We start from the raw sequence: 8,592 nt of genomic DNA, 5'->3' as shown, positions 1-8,592 counted from the left end.
ATTCACTAGGGAACCCGTCTGCTCCTGGGGTCTTACTGGTGGGCAACTGTTTCACGACCTCCCTCAGCTCCTCCAGGGTAATTGGTGCATCAAGCTCTTCTCTCTCCTCCTCACTTATCTTAGGTAATCCTATATCTTCTAGTGTTTCGGTTATCTCCTCTTGACTACACCACTCCTTGTCACCGTATAGCACCCTATAATAATCCGCAAATTCCCTGTTAATTCTTTCTTGAGTGTCCACTACCTCGCCATCCTCTCTAATTATTGTCCTAATCGGGGGTCTAGGGGTCTCACTCTTGTACAGCCACGCTAAAAGCCTAACCGTTTTATCTTCTCCCGCGTGCTGCCTTTCCACATACTTTTTATAATTGAGGTTACAGAGCCTTTCCCAATGTTCCGCACATTGCTGTTGTAGTTTTAGTATTAGCTCAGTGTCCACACTGTCACATTCTAATGTCCTTTCTAGTTCATCTTCAACTCTTTGTAGGTCAGCCAGAACCCCACCTTGCAGGCCCTTTGACTTAGCAATGGCTGCCCCCCACATCACCACCTTAAAAGCTTCCCATAGTGTACCCGCCGAGCCAACACTACCAGTATTTGTCTCAAAATAGTTAATGATCTCATCCCTTATGTCCTCACGAAAGACCAGATCTTTGAGTGCTTCCGCTCGGAGGTGCCACGTCGGGATCCGTGCCCTCGGGGGGGCAGTATTGCCACCCAAGGATCAGGGGTGAGTGATCCGAGAGGACCCTCGCCTTGTATTCTATTTGGGTGCTCTCTGCCACCACATTCGGCGTGGCAAAGACATAGTCCAGTCTCGTGTGTAGCTGCTGCGGGGCAGAATAGTGCGAATATTGCCTATCATCGGGATGTTTTGTTCTCCATGCGTCTACCAAGCCGAAATCATCTAGTAACACCTGTTGTTAGATCTATCCACCTTGGGGTTCATTACACAATTGAAATCCCCGCCCCAAATAACCACGCTTCCCACACACATACTGAGATTAGTGCACAGAGTCCTGAAGTATGCCGCCGTGTTATGGTTAGGGGCATACGTATTCACGATGCATACCTCTTTATTCTCCAACAGCCCTCTCACTATAACCATCCTCCCGTCAGTTTCCACCAATTCCTGCAATAGTTGAAACGGGACATGAGGTGCTACCCAGACAAGCACTCCCCTGGCGTAAGCAGAGTACGACGAACCCACCACAATCCCTTTCCATTTTTCCCCAACTAGCTTCAGTTTCTCCCATGTCAAATGCATCTCCTGCAACAGTGCAACATCTATCCTTTGCCTCTTCAAATACAGCATGACTTTATTCCTCTTCATATAACTGTTAAGTCCCCTGACATTCCACGTCATTATTCTAAGCTCTCCCATAGCGCTCTGATATCTTCCTCCCTCATTCCCAACGGAACCCTCCCGGCCATGCTATGCAGATACCACCCTTCAACTCTTCCGTGTAGGCTCATATTTAAACTTAAACTCCCCACAACTATGTACAACCCAAACTTCCCACCTCCCTTCCCTCCCTCAACCCAACCCTTCCCCAACAACGCCTCCCCCAACTGTTGCCTAGCTCCATCCCTGGATCACAGGCACCCCCACATCTAGCCCCGTCCAGCACAAACTTATGCTCAGGGCTCAGGAGGGTAAAGTCGCCCTAATGGCCACTTAACTAATAGTATTTCGGGGGTGAGTTGCCTCCATCCTATTGCTCCTATTTCCAAATATATTACGCATTGTGTTAACTTTATGCTGCTTCCAATTACAATTTACCTACTATATTCCAGTCCATGATGGGCCCAGGGCCCGAATGCTATCCAGTGTTGACTAGTATCACTTCCCGGTATAATCCAGTACCCCCAATGTCCGCGGCACCAGTTTTTTAGCCGTCCTCTTCCTGCCGGTCACGGTCCACTTCTTGTTCCAGGCAACCCTGCAGATCCAGCCACGTTACCACCTCTTCGGGAGTGTCAAAAAAGAGCACTCTGCCCTTATGTATCACCTTCAGTTTTGCCGGGTATGGGAGCATGTACTTGATGCCTGCTGTTGGCAGCCTCCTCTTGACAGCCACGTAGCTGTATCTTAGTCTCTGCACCAGCATCGTATAGTCCGGGTATGCTGTAATGTTGGCGGATGCTCTCTGTATTGTCCCACCTTTACGAAAATATTCTAGGATCATCTCCCTATCTCTGTAGTTCAGGATCCTCGCGATGATAGGTCACTGCGGAGCCCCAGGTCGCGGTTTCCTCATCAAAGCTCGGTGCGCCCGCTCCACCGTGAATCCATGCGAGAGCTTATCTGCTGCTATTTCTTGTAGGATCATGTTTTCCATATAGTTTGTAGGGTCTTGACCCTCCTCCCCCTCCGACAGGCCGACCATCCGAATGTTATTTCTCCTCGCTCTTCCCTCAGCTTCTTCCACCCGATTTTCGAGGTTGGCTACCTGCTGTTTGAGCACATGAACTTCCTTTGTGTTAGTTGTGCTGACCTCAGTATTGGTCTTTACGGCACTCTCCAGCCCACTTGTTCTCTCCGCCAGCCCCCTGACATCTTGCCGTAACAGGGTAAGTTCAGTCCCGACCGCATCGATTTTGCCCTCCAGGGCTGTCTGCAAGTCCGCCATCGCCACGCCCCATTTGGTGCTAAGCTCCGATATAGCCTCCAGGATTTGGTGTTTGTCTCCTTCTGGGGCTTCTTCAGCAGAAGTAGTGGACGCGCTCTGCTCCGATGTTGTGGGGTTCCTATGCGCTTTCGTGAAGACCTCCATTGTAGGTTGTTTGGTCTTGGCTCTCAAAGTTTTCACCGACATGGTGCAACCTTGTCCACGTGTCTGGCTCCGGCCCGGTGCCGCTTAGTTGTTGTTCGAATCGTTGGAGTCTCTGTATATCAGCCTACACCAATTGTTATACACAAAATCGTTATTCAGGTGAATTGTAACTTTTCCGTGTCACAATTACCTCTCGGCGTCTGTGCCTGTTATCAGCAGGGTGCCGTCATCAGCATCTCAGGTGCTTCATCATGGTCTTTGCACCGATCAAAGGCGGATGATGCATGCAAGATGCATATAACCATTTACTGCGTCCCAGACCTTACGAGGCCGCTTCATTGTCCACCAGTGTAATCTTTTGTTCAGGATCAGTCGCCATTTTGTTTCGGGCGTACAGGTCTCGGCGCCACTTATGGTGTCCGTATTTGCTTATCCACTCCTCGATGCGGATTGGGGATGTAATCCCTGCGTGCTCGACGCTTCCAACTTACTGCGGGAACGCTATCAGTCTTCTTGTTCATTTCATGTATACATCGTCTTGGTCTAGTGGGAGCGCCAAGGCGGTGCCGCCTATCTCGTGGCCCAGTACTGTGTGCATCCTCTCGGGCTATTCGTGGGCTTTTCTCCGGTAGTCGGCCACTCACTGTTTCATCCGCCGCTGCATGCCTACAGTCCAGTCACTTCCCGCCTGGCACCCGATTTCAAGTGTCGCCGGGGGTCCCTTTGTGTTGGCAAGCCGCCATCTTAGTATTGATTGCGCCGCTTCCGGATCAGGACACAAAGTGGCCTAATTCAGTCTGCTGTGTCCACTTTTTCTCACCGATACGCTCATCTGCTGCCTGAAGTATTCACCCAGATACCGTATCTTTTTTTCCGCTGGAATCGGTCGTAAACACATGCGTTTTGCTTCGAATCAACAAGTCGGATCACGGAGCTCCAAGGAATCGCAGCCTACTCCATGGCTGCTTGGCCACGGCCCCATTAACATGCAAGATATCTATTCTTTGCGTCAAATTAAACATTCATCCATCACATTGTTAATCATCAAGCACGTAGCACACATGCCATCCTGACTCGCCTACCTTTTTATTATCTAAAGCTAGGATTCTCTCTTATGTGAACGTGACCAACCGCTTCAAACGACTGACCTGAGCAATAGAAATTTTACTTTCATATGTCCGTTTTCATTATAGTGAATCTTATCAATTCTTTGTGGATATTCGACACATTGTGTCCTTCAAATGGTTAGTATGGTTGATTCAAGGACAAATACCAATGAGTCCCTCTGGGTTCACTGCCAGCTATGGGTTGGTTTCATTTTAAGGAACGCATGCCACATAAATGAAGAAAATCTGCTGTCAGTGGAAAGCTGTGCAGTGAAACACAAGGAAATATTTCAAGTATTCCACAATGCAAAATATTAACTTGCATTTTAACGGTATCATGGCGCCTGGTCCCACAGCGTTTATGGATTCTTTCACAGATGTGCAGACAGGCTTGGGTTGTGTCTTATAGGGCAATGCCCAAAACAGAAACGCAAAAAGCTAGTGTCGGCTACTTTCTTTGGTCAAAGTGAGCCACTTAAATGAGTTACTTCACAATGTGGCTAGTAGTTTTGACTATTGTTGCTGAAGAAATATTCAAATGTCACAAGTGTATTTCATTTTATCACAAAATCCCCCATGGGTACTATTCAAACTGTCAGTTACAAAAGGAATGAATTGCCATTTGCAAATGTGGGCCACTTTTTCATTTTGACCGACACAATGTTATATTCCAGTCCAACCTTGGGTGCAGAACATGGGCACCACACATTGCTGTTTGTTAGTGTTCACAAACAAGCATTACTGCCCTGGGCATGTACTTATGGAGGCCATCCTGCAGCAGTATGGTTGAGGTGTAGACCTGTCTGTGCATGTGGTCCAGATCCGACTAGGTGGTGATTGCATTGCAGTCGAAGGAGTTTTTACAAACCGGTGCCAGTCTTTCTTCAATGTATATTCTAGCAACAACATCACAACAATACCAAATTGTATCGTGCCTGTACATGTCCAAGCATCTCCTCACTTTTCAAACAATGGAATTTGAATACACACCATGAAAACCGTTTTTTCATTCTGTTCAGTGCTTAAATAATTTTACCTTTCAGGCCTTGCAACCTATTTCAAGATCACTCAGTCCACCTAGTTCCCAACACCAGATAAGTATGTGTTGCTGTTGGCTAACTACACACAAACTCATTTCATGAGGGTTACAGTGTGAAATATGGATGCATGGCTATAGATGGATAAATAGCAGTGGGTTAATATATAGCGACGGCACAGGCGGACCGGGAAGGGGACAAAGGGGCGATTGCCCACGAGGCTGGTCAAACTGTTGTTCCCAGGGCCACACATGCAAAAAAACTAAAACAAAATTCCAGCATGCCTACAATAAGCTGCGTTTTGAGGCTGCTGTGTTAGGCAAGATTGTATGCAGTACCCTTTGGGTGCACTACAACAACCCTGACCACCTGGCAATAGAAACCCAACCTTTGGTATACGTCTGCACTACACAGGTTGGTAGCATGTGGAGCAGCCAGGATTATCTCAAGAGGGGTCAATGTGAGCTGTATGGGAGTTACACAGAGATTCACAGTGACAAGTATTCAAATAAACTCTTGCACACAAGGTTTCTTGAGTAAACAATTATTAATTTATTTACCAGTCAGTTATAATAAGCCTTCTTCAGAAGGGAGCAATATAAAGCAACACACAAATGCACTCCAAAAAATGCACACTCTTCGTTATCGAAATCAGCAAATGCCCATTTGGGATGACATACAGGCACTACTTACACCCTCAGGTGACGTCAATAGTTGGGGTGCTGTTGGCATTAATATATCACTGTTGCATTTAGAATATTCTTGGGAGTAGTATTAGAGAAGCGAGTTCAGAATAAAAAAAGTATACAAACAGGTATTCCTAATTAGATAAGTACTTTCAAAACAACCCACCAATGCAAAGTCAGTTAACCCTTTCCTGAAAGGAAGGCAAAACACATAAGCAGAAGAGAGAAGTCCTTCAGGGAGCCAGGCCAGCCAATGTTAAGTTAGCAAAAATCAAGGTGAACTGAAGCTCTTCTTGCAGGTATGTAGAAAGTCTTTTCCAATGTTTAAAAAGTCTTTGTAGAATAGAAGCAATCAAGATAGGGCCACAAGCTGATTTGGCTTGTGAAGTAAAGAAGCTGATGGCAACTCTACACATGCAACCAAGCAAGTCTATAACGAGGACAAGTGGCTACACAACAAGAGGTATGTTCTCTTAGACTTTACTGTACCTTTAGGTTGAAGAAAACGTTCAGCAGATGACTTCTGTTCCTGTGCAGCTCTGCAGATCTCGTTGTTCCTGGGCCTCAGTCGTGCGGACAAGAGGGAGGACTTCTGGGGACTCCTGCACGGAAATGGGACTGTCACAACTTGCAGCCAGCAAACCTACAAACAGGTGGCTGTTCGCTGTTTCAGCTCCTCCCGTCTACCGCAAATAGCAACACTGTGGTTCCTGGCTGCCGAGATGGGCTTTCCTTGCTTCTAGGGTCCTGAACTCTGAGGGGGCTCAGGCTCGGTCAGTCCTGCTTCCTGTGAGTTCGGAGGATCTTCCTCAAGCTCTTGGCCAGCTTAAAAGCAACGCCCACGAAATGGCTATCCGGTACCAGCAGAAACTGCAGTGGATACTCCACCAGCTTTGAGAGGATGTCTAGGTGGCTTACTTTGGAGTTGATTGGTCCCACCAACTCAATGGGAGAAGTTTTCCTTGGAGGGGCTTCTCTGTCGATACGAATGTGGAGTTTCAGCACAGCAGCAAGGCTTCACCGGGCAAACCAACAGTCCAGGAGTTGCAGCAAGCGTCCTCTTAAAGTTCTTCTTCAGATTCCTTTGTCCAGTGGTCGACTCTGCCTTCCAAGCCAAAAAGCCTTGCCTTTTATGCAGCTTGCTCCCATTCATTCGAGCCTAGCTGTCAGTCACCCAGCAGGGTGGCTGTCCTTGTCGGACAGCCAGCCGGCCAATCACCTAAGAGTGCATTCCTGTCTCCTAGGAGACTAAGCACAGGGAGTTTCGGGCACCTCCCTTGCTTCCTGCCCCGCCAGACACCCTGGAGCCAGAGGGGGGGCTTCACTCGTGAATCCTGCCAAAGGCAAAATTAACAGAGGGACGAAAACTGGTTTGGCGCGCAGAGTAAATCTCAAGAAGGACCTTTCCACAAAGAGATGGCAAAAAAAGAAGACTGCAGTAAAATCCCATAATGGTAGTAAAAAGTAAACCACTGCCATCAGCCATTCAGTGAGGAAAGGGTAACATAAATGTTACATGAGAAGCCAGACAAAGGGGATACTAAGTAACCCCTCCAGCACCCTATTGTAAGATAGTGTCTGCTGGGTCTACAAAGTTACAAATGTAAGTAAAGTCGATTTCACTTTAATGCTCTGGGAAACAGTAGTTTATCCCAGAGAAGGTATTTAAAACTTTGGAAAATCTGAAAGACCTCCCTGTGTCACTGCACTGAAGGTGCTGTGTGACAAAATGTAAAAGATGATGCCTATGGAGTTTGTCAGACTCCACAACCAAAAAGAACCACAGTGTATAAAATCACATTAAAATACATGAGAGAGTGGGGGGGGGGGGAATCAAAATCCAGCAGTGGAGGCCCCTTTGAAGACCCTCTGGGCCTTCTGTAATTTATTTGAGCCTCTGTGTGCCTCCGCCCAACCCATGTACTCTGACCTCCTTCCCCTCACTAAACTTCCTTATTCCCGCCTCCCTAGCCCTCCACCTCCAGTGATTGGTCCCTCCCCTGTTTTAAATACTCCAGGGCAGCCCTCTGCCCGAGCAGCCCTGCGACTGAGGGCCTCAAGGCCAAGGGAGGCTCCAACAGAGGCAGCTCCATGAAGTGTCATCAGGTGCCCTCAAGGGAAACCAGGGAAGCCAGTGACCAGCCGTCAACCATCAACTGCAAGGACCAGTAAGTGCCCTGGTTAAGGAGAGATACCCCAGAACCCCACCCACCCCAATAGGGGTCCTATTTCCAGGCTGCATTGTGTGATACTCAGATTGCATTAATAGGCCTCTCTCCCACTATACAGGTCTCTCAAATGTAATAGGAGCTTGGTCTCCATATTGCATTGTGTGATAACTAGATTGCATTGATAAGCCTCACCCACTATACAGGTCTCTCAAATTTAATAGGGATTCTGGGTACATATTGCATTGTTTGATACTCTGATTGCATTGATAGGCCTCTCTCCCACTATACAGGTATCTCAAATTTAATAGGGGCTCGGTCTCCATATTGCATTGTGTGATAACTAGATTGCATTGATAAGCCTCACCCACTATACAGGTCTCTCAAATTTAATAGGGGTTCTGGGTACATATTGCATTGTGTGATATTTAGATTGCATTGATAGGCCTCTCTCCCACTATACCAGTCTCTCAAGCTCAGTAGGTGTTCTATTTCCATGCTGCATAGTACGATATTCAGATCTCATTGATAGACCTCTAGACAGGTCTCTCAAATCCCGTTGACCAACTCACTCCTAAAGTGAGACAGTACCCACCATTGTATTACTGTGGAATGACACCCTGATTAGGGGCTTACGCCTCATAATGCATAAGTCCTAGCTGCGCCCCTCTCCCTTCAAATAGTAGATATCCTTCTCAAACCCACACTGCTTGTTCACTGCAGTGAACCGCATATAGGGAGACGAACAGTAGAGAGACACTGATAACACCCATCTAAATAACCCCTAACCACCTCCCCTGCCCCTCTCAAGACAGCGA

Source organism: Ambystoma mexicanum, chromosome 5p (genome assembly GCF_040938575.1).
Source record: "Ambystoma mexicanum isolate Mex_15411 chromosome 5p, UKY_AmexF1_1, whole genome shotgun sequence".
In the NCBI taxonomy this organism is placed as follows: domain Eukaryota; kingdom Metazoa; phylum Chordata; class Amphibia; order Caudata; family Ambystomatidae; genus Ambystoma; species Ambystoma mexicanum.
The sequence above is the reverse complement of the archived record's forward strand: the minus strand, read 5'-3'. Positions refer to the sequence as shown.